Source organism: Rhinopithecus roxellana, chromosome 2 (assembly GCF_007565055.1).
Source record: "Rhinopithecus roxellana isolate Shanxi Qingling chromosome 2, ASM756505v1, whole genome shotgun sequence".
Taxonomy (NCBI): Eukaryota; Metazoa; Chordata; class Mammalia; order Primates; family Cercopithecidae; genus Rhinopithecus; species Rhinopithecus roxellana.
The window spans coordinates 47,406,225-47,423,502 of record NC_044550.1 but is presented as its reverse complement, the minus strand read 5'-3'; positions in this window follow the sequence as shown (position 1 = coordinate 47,423,502).

Here is a 17,278-nt window from a genome sequence, read left to right as displayed (position 1 = left end):
AATTATATATTTTTAATTCTGTAATTTTCATTTGTTTCCATCTCTTTGGTTTCTATTTATTTGCTGAGATTCCACATCTGTTCATCTGAAGTCTTTGTTTATACTAATTCCACCATGAATGCCATCTCTAGGTCTGTTTCTATTGCCATTTCTTCCTCAAAGTTTGGTCATATTTTTAAAAAATTCTCCATGTGGCTAGTAATTTTTTATTTTTGTGCCTGACATGGGATGCTATATTGTTGAGATTCTGAATTTATTTGCCTTGCTATGAAGAATGTTGGCTCTTATTCTGGCAGAGGATTAAGTTACTGGCAGCTCAGCTTGATTCTGCTGAGAGGTTTGGTTTTCAGCTTTGTTAGAGTAGGTCTAGAGTACACTTATGCTAGGGCTAGAGTAGTCCCTACTCCTAAATCATGACCTTTCTGGGGCCTCAATTTTGGGTTGTTGGCATTACCCGTCTGTCAGCACTATATATTCTCTGGTATTTCCATTTAAGCCACAGAAAGCAGCCCAAAGTAGCTGTTTTTACCTAGGCCTTTTTGAATTGTACCATATGCATGCATAGGCATTCAGTCAAAGACTTAACAGAGGATATCGATGCAGGTTCTCGGGGATTCTTCTCTGCTAAGCTCCTTTATTTCTGGTAACCTGAGATGCAAATTTCAGCTCCTTCAGTAGACCTAAACTTCAATCTCCCTTTTATATGGCCAGCAAGACTGTTGCTCTCTGCTTAAGCTCCACTTTTTGGGGTCACAGTTTGGAAAGTGCTCTCAGATAGTAAACTATAGTCAATAATGCACCCCCCTATGCTTCATGTGTCTCTCAAGGATCATAGCCCTCAGCTTTCTGCTGACCAAGGATTGAAAAAACTTGATTAATATATTTTATAGAGTCTCACATCTGTTAATAGTGGGATAATAGTCTAGTATCTATTCCTTCCATCATGTCCAGGACCAGAAGTTGGATTTTCAAAAATGTTCCCCACCAGCAATCTCTTCCCATTCCAGTTCCTTTCATAGACTGGTGTTAGTGGAATGTTCGTTCAGATTATTTGACAAGGACATGAAAAATGTTAGTCCACAAGACAGAAGCTTATTTCTGTTTCATGTAAATTTCCTACTTGAATGGGAAGTTCCTTCTGTAAAGTTGCCAGGGGTATGAAGTCCTTCTCTCTTGTGGATCTACCACTCCTCGAATCATGCTCATCTGAGAGGGCTCAGTACCTTGCTCTTACTCTAATTTGTTGGAAGGGAGAAAAGCAGAAGGAAAGAGTATACCCTCTTCCTTGAAAAATACAAGCCATAAGCAGCACATTACTCAAACCCCAGAGCTTAGTCTACAATGAGGGCTGGGAAATGGACTTTTCATTCTGCACAACCGTCGTCCCAGCTAACACTCAAGAGTTCTCTTATTAAAAAAGAAAGAAGAGATATTAAATACAAGTAGTATCTCTGCTATGACACTACTTTCATAGGTGGATATGTATCTTAAAGACTCAGTAAAATACCATATTCTATTGTTTTATTTAAATTAGATGTCAAGTTTCTATCTAGCTGAACTGGTGGAGAGTTCAACTTCACTCATTCTTAGCAGCCTCTTCCCCGACTGTGATTGTGCTAAGTGTCTAGGGGAGTATCAAGTTTTGGGGAAGTCCCTCAAGTCATCGGTCATGAAGCTACACTGATTTCTGCTAAGATCTTAGCCCCGGCCTGTAGAGCTGCAGAGATCCTTCAATTTGATGCTCTGCTACTCCTCACCTCTCTTGGCATACAATATCTTCAATGAGTTACAGCCCCAAGCCTAGGATCCTGCATGTCACATGCAGCATACGTCCATTTATCTGTACTGCTCTCAAACCTTCAGCCTCGATCTAGTTGTCAACCCAGAAGAAAAATTTATTTTTAGCCTGGGAAATCTCTCTCTCCTTCCTCTCTCTCTCTTTTTCTCTTTGTTTGTCTTGTTTCCTAACAGCCATCTCCTCAAACTATTCTTTCAGTGAATTTAGGGTTTTAAAAACAAAAGCCAGGAATCCATATTTCAAACCCTCCTCAAGGCAAGGAACATGTGAACCTCTTACCTACACGAATAGGGGAAGGGAAGAGGGAAAATAGTGGGAACAAACATACATTATTAACTAAAAGAAAACCACATGTTCTCACTCATAGGTGGGAATTGAACAATGAGATCACTTGGACACAGAGTGGGGAACATCACACACCCGGGCCTATTGTGGGGTTGGGGGAGGGGGGAGGGATAGCATTAGGAGATATACCTAATGTAAATGACGAGTTAATGGGTGCAGCACACCAACATGGCACATGTATACATATGTAACAAACCTGCACATTGTGCACATGTACCCTAGAACATATAGTATAAAAAAAAGAAAAATAGCACCAGAGCAGAGTGATTTCCTAAAATCAACTCAGATGTTGTTCTTTCTTATTTTTTTCTTCTCCTCCCCTCCTCCTCCTGCTCCTCCTCCTCCTCCTCCTCCTTCTTCTTGTTCTTCCTCCTCCTCCTCCTCCTCCTTCTCTTCTTCTTCCTCTTCTTTTTGAAATGTAGTCTCGCTCTGTCACCCAGGCTGGGGTGCAGTTGCACGGTCTTTTGTCACTGCAACCTCCACCTCCTGGATTCAAGTGATTCTCCCACTTCAGCCTCCCAAGTGGCTGGGACTACAGGCACACACCACCACAACCTGCTAATTTTTATACTTTTAGTAGAGATGGTATTTCACCATGTTGGCCAGGCTGGTCTTGAACTCCTGACCTCAGGTGATCCACCCACCTCATCCTCCCAAAGTGTTGGGATTACAGGCATGAGCCACTGCACCTGGCCTCAAATTGTACCTTTTCATAGATTATAGCTCTCCATTGTCTCCCCACCCCATCTCTCCATCACCTTGACATCCTATTGAACAGCCAGATCCACCTTCACTTAACAGCATAACTTGTCAGCAGGGAAAGTATGCCTTTTGCAATTTGGATTCAATGAATGCATTTGTAGCTTCATCTTGTGCCAAACTGAAACTTTTCTATTTTGCTTTGTTACATTTTTGTGCCTTTATACTTCCAGTTTCTTCTGCTTGATATCTCCTACATGGCCTGCTTTCCAATATTTCATTATGAAAATTTCCGTTCATACTTCAAGTCTGTCTAGAATACTGTTTCTGCTGGGAAGTTTCCCCTAGTACCTCCAGGCACCTTGGAGTGTTTATGTACCTGAGCCCTTTACAGTGCGCTCATGCACAGATGAAAGTTCCCAGTAAATGAGACTCCTGTTCCAGACCCCCACTGACTCTTGGTCTAAACGACACCTAGAATACACATTGTGAAAATGCCTGTTTCCCGCACTGGATTGTGATCCTTTCAAGGGCAGCATGATATCTTATTCACAGATGCGTTCTTGCCTGACAGTATACTTGGCACATGAAGGTGCTGAAAGATGCTGCATTAGTTTCCTAGGGCTGCTGTAACAAATTACCACAAACTGGTAACAACAGAAATTGATTCTCTCGTAATTCAGGAGGCTAGAAGTAGGAAATCAAGGCTCTCAAGGGTCTCCCACTCTCTGTCTAGGGGAGGATACTTGCTTGCCTCTTCCGGCTTTTTCATGGAGCCTGCTGTTCCTTGGTTTGTGACTGCACACCTCCAATCACTGCCTGCATCTTCACACAGCCTTCTCTTCTCTCTCTCTCTGTCTCTGTCTGTCTCTCTGTCTTCTCTTCTGCCTTTTATAAGGACAATTGTTGGATTTAGGGCCCGCATGTAATCCAGGATGATGTTATCTCAAGACCCTTAACTATGTCTGCCACAAAGACCCTTTTTCCAAAGAAGGCCACATTCACAGGTTCCAGTACACATATCTTTAGGCACCCCACTAAAAATGCTTTTTAAATGAATGAGTAAATTAAAAAGTGAAGTGTATATATACATGTATTTACATGCACAAAGGATGAAGACAAGATATATTACTTTTTTACATCTTTATTTGTTACCCTCTATTTGTAAATTCACTTTGTAGATAATATATTATGCTTGTTGCTCTATGCATAATGAGAGTTCTATTAAGTAATCCCACAGTTCAAAAATGAGTTGTTAAAACAAAAGACACAATTTGGAAATCCATACAATCATTCTAACGATATTTTCTGACACAACTTTGTTTTTTTCAAAAAAGCATGTGAGGCCGGGCGCCGTGGCTCAAGCCTGTAATCCCAGCACTTTGGGAGGCCGAGACGGGTGGATCGCGAGGTCAGGAGATGGAGACCATCCTGGCTAACACGGCGAAACCCCGTCTCTACTAAAAAATACAAAAAACTAGCCGGGCGAGTTGGCGGGCGCCTGTAGTCCCAGCTACTTGGGAGGCTGAGGCAGGAGAATGGCGTAAACCCGGGAGGCGGAGCTTGCAGTGAGCTGAGATGCGGCCACTGCACTCCAGCCTGGGCGACAGAGCGAGACTCCGTCTCAAAAAAAAAAAAAAAAAAAAAGCATGTGAGACATAAATTGAGAGGTTACTATGTGACTAGAAGAAGGGTTTTCAAATAGGCATTTCTACATATAGTCACCTTACTCTTTGTCCCTCAAAACAAAGTCTACTTTTAAAAACAGGACTGGTAAGACTGACCAGTGTTTCTTCTTGTGGAGAGTTATATTTGTATATTTTCACAGACAGAATAGGTTGGGAGGTTACAGACATAGAAAAATATAATGAAAAGATCCAGATTCATTTTGTTTGGTTTTAATGTAGTCTTTTTCTCTTTCCACTTTCAATATGACTGAAAGATTTAATTTGAGTAATACCACAGGAATGTAGTTTCAACAAGGAAGAATGTTCAAATATCCATCTCCCTCTTCCTCACTTGAAAAAGGAATAATTTGCTGTAATATATTTTGAAAGGTTTTGAGACATTTCCTTCTCTTTGCTGGCATTTGTGGCCTTTCTTATGTAAGCAAATCAATATAAAACATATTGAAACTTAGATATATTTCTCAAAAGAGGGTTCCATGCAAAGTGCTATTGTTCTTTATTGCAAAACAATAGCACCACTTAATATTATTATAAAAATAATAAATTTAATATGTGTATATCTTTTTTGCCCACTTCTATATTTTGTTTCTCAATGTGATTTCTTCTGAGATACATATTGAATTTTTCTGAGAAACTCATGAGTCTTTAAAAAGAGCAAATTGGAAACATGGGGCATTGGATCCCAAGCCTTTACTTTGGGAGCACATGGACAGCTGGGACACCAGGACACCATAGTCAGTACTTAAGAAGGCCACAGCTTGGGGAAAGGTAGTATACAGAATTGTCACAAGAATGCTCCTTCTGTTCAGTTTTCAGCAGAATTGACAGACTGAAAATTATCTTTTCTCCTTCCCTGCATCCCCTAAAAGCTTTGCATAGTCCCTTTACAATAATCCCCTTTTATACCAATCTCTCTCCCTTTTTCTTCAAGTCTTCCAGGTTGTTCTAGGACACCCAAGATTCACAAGTAGTATATTGTCGCTTCTTTCCCTAGCGCTAGAGGCAGGATTCACCAATCAATCACAATATTCTTCCTTGTTAGGCCTAGATCGGGTCTCAAACACAGGCTTCCAGGGGCCATTTGCTTGCTCAAATTGTACAAGAGACACAGATTTTTGCCATTCTTGCCCTAGTTCATGAGATGGTGTCCTTATCATGCCTAGCTCTTGCTAAACTCTTTCCCCAGGGAGGCTGTATCTTGCTTCCTGTAATCTACTGTTGCTGAGAAGGCTCCTGCTTAGAATTGCAGTGCCATCACCTGCCTAAAGCAGTGCCTGCTGCCTTGCATCCCCTGTACCCTGGCCTGCTTCCTGGATCAGAGTCCCTGGTAGAGAGCCCCTCCTTGGTCAGATCTGAGATTCCTACCTCTTGACTGCTCTCTTGCATTCCATGGTGGGGTAAGCCTCTTCATCTAGGGGCCTTTTCTCTGCGCCTGGCCTCCCTGTTCTGGCTTCCACTGTATTTCCAGTGACTGGGATTCCTGGGATCTAGACACATTTTGTTCCAAAGGACCCCTGCTACAACACTAAAAAATCAGTCCCAGTTGTTTCATTTACAATATACATTTTTGTTAGGATTAAATGCTGTAATTCTTTTGAGACAATTAACGTGGTTCCTATCACATAATAAGCACTCAATAAATATTAGCTACTATAAGTTATGTTATAATTGTCATTGTCATCATTATCATCATGATCATTTCTATTAGGATCTCCATCTTAATTTGAGAAAGGCTTTTTCTGCAATAATCAGGAATAGAACAAGTCCCAGAGACCATCTGACTGCTGATGGACTGGAGACAACATACCTAACCAGTGTCCAAATTGGAGCCCATAGCAAACATTAACGATGGTCATCATTTACTGAGGTCTATGTGTCAAGAACTTCCCAATAGTATCTTACTTAACCTCCATAACAAGCCAATTGGGTGGGGGTTATAACTTCCATTTTATTGATGAGAAAATGCAGGATTAGTGAATCCCATGTTTCACAAAAATGATAGTGAAACTGATATCTGATCCAGCCCTTTTTAAATGCGAAACTCCATTCTTTTGCTCTTGAACATGTTACTTCTCTACAAACAGCCTGGAAGCAGAGCTTACTTTCTGGGATTCCAGCTAATCAAGTCTGATCTTATGGACTGTATGTTGCCTGCCTAGCCATATCGTTAGGTAATTCCCGAAACTTTCCTCTTGTATCCTTACCTTTTGTTTTCTTTCTTCTCCTCTTCTGATCTGGCAGCCACATGCCTACTTCTATTTGTTCTTAGCCACTCTGGCTCCAATTTGCATCATCAGCCCTAAAGATCCAAACCAAGTTTAAATCCTCCATTTAGCTTGCTTAGACTATTATAGCCCACTTTCAAGTGATTTTACCCTCTCCTTCAAATTCCTTTTACTCTCTTATTATCTGCAATTAGTGCCACACAATTATTATTCTCAATTATTCCCTAATTATTTCAAATGCGCATTCATTCAACTAGTACATGTTTGAGTACATATTATAAATCAGACACTGAATTAAGCAACATGTATGAAGATATATAGACGAGTATGCTATTACAAAAACCTTAAGGTAATTTTAGTTGGACAAATAAGAAATATACACAAATATTTATAGTAGTGTTTTGAGTTTAAAAAGTACGATGAGAAATAAAGACAGCCAAAATAATTCAGACGAGGGAAGACTTACTTCTACCAAGAAGGGAATGAGGAAGAAATAATGATTCATTTAGCTGAGGTAGAAGATTCTGATACTGAGAGAGAGAGTACTCTGGCAGGCACTGCCTGACACAAATGTGGAGTTTGGTGAGGGCACTAATCAAGGAATAATGAGCCACTGTTGTCTAACTGTGCTTTAGAGTGTATGGAGGAGAACTGTGGGATAGTGTACATGGAGGAAGTCCTTAAATACCATGTAATGATATCATTGGGTAGAAGAGGGGGTCACTGGAAATTTTTGAAATGATATAATCAGAACTCTGTTTTTGCCAGGTGCAGTGGCTCATGCCTGTAATCTCAACGCTTTGGGAGGCTGAACTAGGTGGTTTGTTTGAGCTGAGTAGTTCAAGACCAGCCTAGGCAACACAGGAAAACCCTGTCTCTACAAAAGATAAAAAAATGAGCTGAGCATGGTGTGCATGCCTGTGGTCCCAGCTACTGCAGAGGCTGAGGTGGGAGGATCACCTGACCAGGCGGCAGTGAGCCATCATGGCGCTGCTGCACTCCAGCCTGAGCAACAGAGTGAGACTTTGCCTCAAAACAGAACAAAACAAAACTGTTGTTTTGCATCCCCTCCTCTAATTAACAGAAAGTCTACTAAAGTTTAAAATCATGTTTTCATATTTCGTTCACATTTCCTTAGAACTTGGCACAACTATGGACACAAGTAAATATTTAATAAATAACCAGTGACTGATAAGAAGCGATTACACATGATAGCGGTTACATATGAAGCGGTTACACATGATAGCTCTTTTATATATTTTGCTTATCAATTTTCATGTTCATTGGAACATGAACACGAATTTTTTAATTCTAATTTAAAAAATTTTAAATTCTAACTTAAAAAGAAACTAGAATTTTTTTAATTAAAAAGTGTAGAATCTAATTAGATGGCATGATATTTAAGCAAAACAGCCCTTTGTGTCTGAATCAGTCTACTAACCTAAAGACACTATAACAGGGTGTTAACTTCGGCTTCAAAAATATTTGTTATAAGATGGTAAACTCTAGATAAAATGTTCCTTAAAATATGACTTTAATATTCATTATATTACCTCATTTTTTCTCCAATATGGATTTTTAAAATTTGTTTGCAGAAATTTTTTTCCTCAAATCTTATCAAGTACTTGGAAAATTGTGTCTTAAAAAGCCTTTTTCTAAAAGTGTTTTAAAAGTGTGATTCAATCATTTTACATAGTCACTTTTAATGTTATGAAAAAGCTATCGGTTGGAGAGGATGTTTTCACCAAGGCAAATCAACAGAACTGGCGGTTTGGACAGGGCCAGAAAGTCCAGGGAAACCAATGACGCACACTCTACTCCTGGCACACATGACTGTAGAAGCATCCAGGCTATTCAAAGGCCGTTAAAACAAACAAGTAAAACAGGCTTCCATTTCCTCTGAGGATTCCCCCTTTGGAACCAAACACGTCTTCCCAAGGCCAGCAATAAGGAGCTGAAAGACAGAAAGGATTTGATTATTAGTTCGTACAAACCAGTTTCTTTGTAGAAGCCACTTTTGTTTGAGTGGGAAAGATTTTTTTTTTCTTGCAGATTTTGCTGAGAAGTCATTGAATTGATATGTGATCCTATGTGTACCTAGTCCAGGGCTGAAGTCAGCCAAGGGGACTCTCATGTCTCTGATGGAGAGGTAGAATTCTGGAGGAAATGCACACCATTGTAGGTAGAGGTGGCCTGTTTACAGTTTATCCTGCCCAGAGTAAAAATATACCTTCTTGGACTAAATTCCTTATTACTGGTCAGTTATAAAATATGCTTAAGGTAAAATGAATTTCTGCCCAGATAATACTTTAGGAGAAACAAGTAATTATAGGGATGTTCGGAACATTTATTTATAACTATGGAAACTTTCTTCATAAAAACTCAAAGTTCCCTCAGGAGAGGTTGCTGGAATGGTTGGATTTACCTTATTTGCGGGCAAGATTTAGCAGGTCGTGTTATTTGCAAATATATTCTTTATTAGGGTGAAACTATGTGTTTATTTTTAAATTTTCATCAATATTTCTTGCTTCTTTTCATTTGTCAAGCTATCCTTGTTGCTTGTACAGGAGAGTACTGTGTATACAGAGAGTTTTGTATACTTGAGAAATTGTTTGGTCTGCTCTTTTGGAAAAATAATTACACAGAGTGTCCAATACAGATATTAACATTGGCGACATCCAGTCCTGCAGCAATGCAGGGTCAGGAGAGATTTGTTTGAGCTGTACTTAGTGCATAAAAGACTATTTAGTTTTTTTCCTAAGCTCAGGAAGGACTATAGTTGCAAAGTGAGTCAACATCCTGCAGCATCCCACAATGTATCAGGCTGAGACATTATATTTTCTTTCTTGTATGTGGTACTGTCTATAGTGTCTCCCTTCTTTCTAAATATGGTCTTCCCAGACAGAGTTGGTCTAGAGGTTGTTTGTACTGAGTGGTTTTGAGGGGGGTTAAGAATAGCATGTCCAAGTACATTATTATTATTTCAACCTTCTCTTGAAAATGCCATGCACTGTATGCATTTGCTTTTATGAAGTAAAAATGGTAATTCCCAGTGGAACTACACTGTGGAGGATGGGAAACAGATGCTTTGGTCAGCCTCAGGGACTGACCATAACATACTGTGGAAACACAAAAGAATAAGAAACCAATTGTATAATCTTCTGAATTTAATGAGCTGATTGACCCAGATGACATGCACGCACCTTGTTTCAACATTTTGCTAACACAACTTTGGGCTGGTTTCCCACTGCTATAAGGGGTTGGGGAACATTCTGAAATAATTGATTCTGTCCACCTGTTTTTACTTAACACTTTGGTGGGAAATTGGTGTCATGGAGAGGAACCCTTCATTTAGATAAAGAAAAGCAAAGACTTGAAGGAATGACCGAATAATACCCAAATAGTCAGATAATGAATTTGTTGCAAACACAGAGAAATCTTTAACATTTCCATGGTGTGGGCTGGCATGTGTCTGAACTCCCCAGAAACAGAACTTGAGAAAAGGATTTGAGTAAAAATACCTTATTGGTAAGACATCCCAGGAAGCAGAGGTAGGAGTGTGGGAAATTTCTATGGAAAGGGGAAGGAAGTCAATAATAAAGATTAGGTTATCCAGCAAGATACTGATGCAGGTCACTGGGGCTCAGTCCTTCTGAGGAATTCTGGGAAGCAGTGAGGAACAGGCTCAGAATTGTTCAACTCAAGGAGCAAGGAAGCTGGGTCGGGGGTGGGCAGTGGTATCTATGAGCTTTCAACCTTCATTGGCTGAGAACTGCCCTTGGGGACGTTAACTCCTCAGGACTTCCCACTTGCTCTGAGCCAGGCTAGAGCATTCTCCTACCGCCCAAAAGAACCCCTAGGGAGATAGTTGCATTGCCTTGGGCTAGTTCAGAAATCAGAGTTATTGGTTAGATGCAGACAGTATCTGCTGCAGAATGCTAATGACTTATTTACCCAAAGAAAATTAAAAAGCAAATGGATATGCTGATATGCATGAATAAATGAATACATTGAAATTTTGTTGAGGGATGTTATATTCACATGGTTTCAACTTACTTTATTATGAAATACTTATTAGTTAAAAAGAAAAAAAGAGTATAGTACAGAAGCCTTGCAAACCTCCTTAATCAAGTGATTAAATCTAACATAATCAATCATGAGACAAATCAAAACCATGTGCCACCTGATAGACACAGTGAGAACACAGAATTGCTTTTATGATGTTGCTGCCAAAGAAGCATGATCTGACTCTGCTTCTGAAGGAATATCAGATGAACTGAACTGCGGGGATGTTCCATCATATGGAACAGGATCTGTCACCTTTAAAAATGTCAAAGTCAATAAAAAAGAAAACATGTTTTTCTTATCCTCACAACATTCCTGACACCAAAAGTATGATTTTCCCCCCACATCAACTAATTCTCTAACACCACACTCTGAGTGTCCTACAATTTTTTTTTTGAAACGGAGTCTCGCTCTGTTGCCCAGGCTGGAGTGCAATGGCGTGATCTTGTCTCACTGCATGCTCCCCCTCCTGGGTTCACGCCATTCTCCTGCCTCAGCCTGCCAAGTAGCTGGGACTACAGATGCCTGCCACCACGCCCAGCTAATTTTTTGTATTTTTAATAGACACGGGGTTTCACCGTGTTAGCCAGGATGGTCTCGACCTCCTGACCTCATGATCTGCCCTCCTTGGCCTCCCAAAGTGCTGGGATTACAGGCATGAGCCACTGTGCCCGGCCTGAGTGTCCTACAATTTAACTCGATTCTAACCCTACTCAGAGTTAGCACAGACCCCAGATACTAAAGGCTCAATCCCACAGAAATGTCCTCCCTTCCCCAGATGCCAGTAGAAAGTAGTGGCTTCCCAGGTTACCCACTAATTCTGTCTGACTTGGCTACAAATTGGAGGTTGCCACAACTCCATCCTTAGATTAATAATTTGCTAGAACATCTCACAGAACCTAGGAAACTGTTTACTAACAATTACTGATTTACTACAAAAGATATTTTAAAGGATACAAATAAGCAGCCAGATGAACAGATACATAGGGCAAGGTCCAGGAAAGTCTCAAGCACGGGAGCTTCTGTCCCCATGGAGTCTGAGGTCTGCTGCTCTCCTGGCACATACACATGTTCTTGCTCAACCTACAAGCTATCTTAATCCCATTGTTCAGGCTTTTTAAAAAAAGAGGTTCCATTAGGTTGGCATGATTGATTAAATCATTGACCATTGGTCATTGAACTCAATCTCCAGCCCTTCTCCCCTCACAGGAGACTGGAGGATGAGGCTGAAATTTTCAACCCTCTAATCACAAGGTTGGTTCCTTTGGTAACCAGCCCTGATCCTCCAAGAATTGCCTCCTTAGCATAAACTTGGGTATGGTTGAAAGAGCCTTTTATGAACAACAAAATGATTCCTCTCACCACTATGTAACCCAAGAAATTCTAAGGGTTTTAGAAGCTCTGTGCCAGGAGCCTGAAGTAGGGACCAAATATATATAGAGAGACTATATATATATTATATATATATATATATAGTCACAGTCATGAAAGTCCAGGAAAGACTGAGGAACTGTATCAGATTGAAGGTTCCTACAGAGAAATGACAACTCAGTGAAGCATGTGGTCTGGACTAGATACTTTTTCTATACAGGACACTATTGGAACAACTGGAAAAGTTGAATGGAGTCTTGAGGTTAGTTGTAGTGATATATCAATGTTAATTTTCTATATAATATTGATGCTACATGTGGGTATATAGGACAGTGTTCTTTTTAGTAGGAATTACACACTAAAGGATTCAGGGGTCATGGGGCATACTGGCAACTTATTCTCGAAAGGTTCAGGGTAAAACAGTCTTGCACCATTTGTGTAATTTTTCTGCAAGCTTGAAATTGTTCCAAATTAAACAGTTTTTTAGAGTAAATGATTAAAGAATCAAGGCACAATTATGTAAACTTTATCCGCCCCTTTTTCCTTTTAAAGAGTCTCTCCTTGATGGTGGGTGGTCCATGTACAGCCGCATTGCACTACTACATAAGGACCTAAGAACCAAACTGAAAAATAGGTGCCAGAGCTCCAGCTAAACTCTAGCCTGGTTGAGTAGTGTTTTCATTTTGAATAGCTACAAGAGAACTGCCTGATGTCACTATTGATACTGAGGATGAATCTGCTTCCCAAATGTTTTTCTAAAACAAGTGAGAAATTTCATGGCTATTTTTAAACTAAGTTGAAAGAAGGAAAGGTAGGGATCATGAGGGACACCATGGTAGATGCTTGAATTTATAGGTGTGAGAATTTTTGTCAACATCTTTTGATAATAAATAACAGCTGTTCTTTTATACAAAGGATATTAGTATGTAAGGAGCAGGAGGTTAACACAGCTTACAATATCTAGAAATTCCCTAATTTTCTTTCCTTCCTTCCTTCCTTCCTTCCTTCCTTCCTTCCTTCCTTCCTTCCTTCCTTCCTTCCTTCCTTCCTTCCTTCCTTCCTTCCTTCCTCCCTCCCTCCTTCCCTTCCTCCCTCCCTCCCTCTCTTCCTCCCTTCTTCTCTTACTTTTTCTTTCTTTCTTTTTTTGAGGCAGGGTCTCACTCTGTCACCCAGGCTGGAGTGCAGTGGCTCACTACAATCTCAGTTCACTGTAGCCTCAACCTCCCAGGCTCAAGCAATCCTCCCACCTCAGCCTCCCAAGTAGCTGGGACCACAGGTGTATGCCACCATGTCTGGCCAATTTTTATATACTTTTTTCTAGAGATAGCGTTTTGCCATGTTGCCCAGACTGGTCTTGAACTCCGCAGCTCAAGTGATCTGCCTGCCTTGGACTCCAAAAGTGCTGGGATTACAGGATTCCCTACTTTTGTTAGAGAAACAATAATTGTATCAGTACTTAGCATGATCCTCCTTTGCATAGATATATTGGGATTGAGCCAGATAGAGCAAGAAGGCAACAGTACATTGTGTCATCATTGAATATAATGAGAAATACCTTCCATGTACTTCCCAGATGTTGGAATACATATTCAGATCTGCAGTTCATGAGGAGAATAAAATTCTGAGCAATTATTTTTTGAGACAGGATCTGGCTCTGTCACTCAGGCTGGAGTGCCAAGAGATGATAGCTTACTGTAACCTGGAACTTCTGGGCTTAAGCTATCCTCTCTCCTCAGCTTCCCAAGTAGTTGGAACTACAGGCATGTTCCATCAGGCTAATTAAAAAAATTTTTTTGTAGATACAGGGTCTTGCTATGTTGCCCAGGGTAGTCTCGAACTCTAGACCTCAAATGATTCTCCAGCCTCAGCCTCCCAAAGTGCTGGGCTAACAGGCAGAGACACCATGCCTAGCCAGAGCAAATATTTAAGGTACTTCTTGTCTTTGGTAATTAAGTGGAGGTTGTTTTTTCTTTTTTTTCTTTTTTTTTTTTAGTACACCTAATTGAAGTGCTATAAAATTAACTTATGTTGAATTGATAGAGATTTCTATGAATTTGTTCATTTTTAAACTAATTAAATATGTATTTGTGAATCACCATGTCTGCCTATTCCCATGATTCTAAACACATTGTAAGAAGCCATATCATCATTGAATGGAGCAGCTGAATGGAGATGAATCTATATAAGATTCCTCTACCTGTTCTGGTAACACTGGCTACAACACCACTACAGCAACTGGACACATATTACCTTGACTACTCAGCACCTGTCTTCTAAGAATCACTCCTTAAATCTCTGCAGTCACGTAATTTCTGTCCCACTTCTATACTGTGACCCTTGGTCATAGCTGATTGGTTTACTGAGTCATGTTTCTCAACCAGGGTCTAACTGTTTTTTCACCAGCAACTGCAAGAGTAAATGAAGGTGCTTAGGTTTATCACTTACAAAACAAAATTATCACTAAATATCTTATTTTCTTTAAATGCAAATTGGGAAACAGAAAGCTGGGATGCAGAGAGCAAGACAAATGAAGCTAACCAGACAAGATCAGTTCTCGTTCCAATGTGTTTCCTGAAGCCTATTTCTGTCATTGGATTTTATCAACTATCCTAATATCCCTCCAATAAATTTCTCATTTTCTTCTTGCACTAGCTAGATTTGGGTTGCTTACTTGAGATTGAAAATTACTAATTAGAAACGAATATGGAAGAACTGGGATACTGCAAAAGATAGATTCTAGCATGTGAGGCTTGAGAAATTCATATGAGACTTGGGAATTCTGCTGCTAGGATGGGAAACTGCAGATGTTGTGCTGTACCAAAGCAGGCAGCTAAACCATCTCCTTTGTCTGTTGGGATTCAGGCCTCATGCTCACTGAAGCTGGAGCAAGAAGACTTTGGGACAACTTAGTAGAATGCTTGTGTGTTTAGATGCTATAGGAAATGTGGCATTCAATGACAATAAAAAGAGAGTAGCTGCCTTTAGGTAGGCCCATTGGAAAGCAGATAAAGGATATTGAATAAGTCTGTAATCTTTTTTCTTTTTCTTTTTCTTTTTTTGAGATGGAGTCACACTCTGTCCCTCAGGCTGGAGTGCAGTGGCCGGATCTCAGCTCACTGCAAGCTCTGCCTCCCGGGTTCACGCCATTCTCCTGCCTCAGCCTCCCAAGTAGCTGGGACTACAGGTGCCTGCCACTGTGCCTGGCTAATTTTTTTGTATTTTTAGTAGAGACGGGGTTTCACTGTGTTAGCCAGGATGGTCTCGATCTCCTGATCTTGTGATCCGCCCGCCTCGGCCTCCTAAAGTGCTGGGATTACAGGCGTGAGGAATAAGTGTGGAATCTTGTGAAGAAAAGCCATTTTCTAGCTGAAGCAAGATGTTAGAAGTTGCAAAGTATGAGATAATCAGAGCCTTGCTGTATTGCAACCACCAAATTTGCTGCAGCTAAAAAAGCTAGCTAAAAAGCTAAGTGCATTGTTAAACAAAATGACAGACTTTGGCAATTGTAACGAAGATATTTGGCGGAAACTAAAAGAATTAGGAAGCACTAATTTTCTTTCAAAAATCATCTGCTGCAAATTCACTGCCTATCAAAAGACTCGGTTTCTCAATGATCAGCACATGGGCCAGAATATAGCCTGGGGATAGGCATGGCATTCCAGAACATGTTGACTGGCTTCACTACCACCCCACCCTATTATATAATCCTGAGGCCAATTGTATAAAGTTCAAAGCTAGCAGAAAGGGCAGAGTATTCATTTATATTTCAAAGAAGCCAACAGTGTAGGGTCCTGCTTCAACTACAGATTCAGAATATGGATGGCAAACCCTTCTGTCATGGGTATTGTCCCCAAAATAAGATAAACCAGCAGCTTACTACAGTTAAGGGAGTTGTATTGCAAAAAAAAAAAAAAAAAAAAAAAAAAAAAAGTCAAGCCTTGCACATAAGATACTGAAATTTCTTAATCCAAAAGCAATCTCCAGGAACTGACAGTGCATGGACTATTGAGGTAGAATGGCCCCCCCACAGAAAAATACTTTATTCTCAGGAACAACCGTAAAAATCTGGATAAGGGAACTCTTAGTAGCAGCTAGAACCTGAGACAACCAGATGATCTCAGCAAAGAACTCACTCGACTCTAAAAACTGTCATATGGTATTTTTAACAGTTAAAACAAAAACAGAAAAAAGAAAATATCTTATCCAAGACCACAAAACTATTAGAACTGAACTATAAACATAGGTATCTTAGTTCTGGAAACCCCATACCTATGGCATTTAGTGGTTCTATTTTTCCCATCAAGATGAAACTAGAAGATGAATCCTGGTTCTACTATTCATATGATGTGTAATATTAGACAAGTTACTTAACCTTCTTGGGCCTCAGTTTCCTCTTTTTAAAGTGGGAAAGATAATAATATTGACTACCTTATGGAGTAATTAAGAGGATTATATGAATAAACACATGTAAAGCCCTTAGGATAATGCTTGGTACTTCTACTCTGTTGTTGCTGGTGTTACTTATTGATATGGTTTGGCTGCGTCCCTACCCAAATGTCATCTTGAATTGCAGTTCCCATAATCCCCACACGTCATGGGAGAAACCTGGTGGGAAGTAATTGAATCATGGGGGCAGGTTTTTCTTGTGCTGTTCTCATGATAGTGAATAAGTCTCATAAGATCTGATAGTTTTGTAAAGGGCAGTTCCCCTGCACACACGCTCTTGTCTGCTGCCATGTAAGACGTGACTTTGCTCCTCATTAGCCTTCTGCCATGATTGTGAGGCCTCCCTAGCCAAGTGGAACTGTGGGTCAATTAAACCTCTTTCCTTTATAAATTACCCAGTCTCAGGCATGTCTTTATTAGCAGCATGAGAACTGACTAATACAGTAAATTGGTACTGATAGAATGGGGTGTTGCTATAAGGATACCCCAAAATGTGGAATCGACATTGAAACTGGGTAACAGGCAGAGGTTGGAGCACTTTAGAGGGCTCGGAAGAAGACAGGAAAAGTGGGAAAGTTTGGAACTCCCTAGAAACTTGGAGGGCTCAGAAGATAGGAAGACATGGGAAAATTAAGAACTTC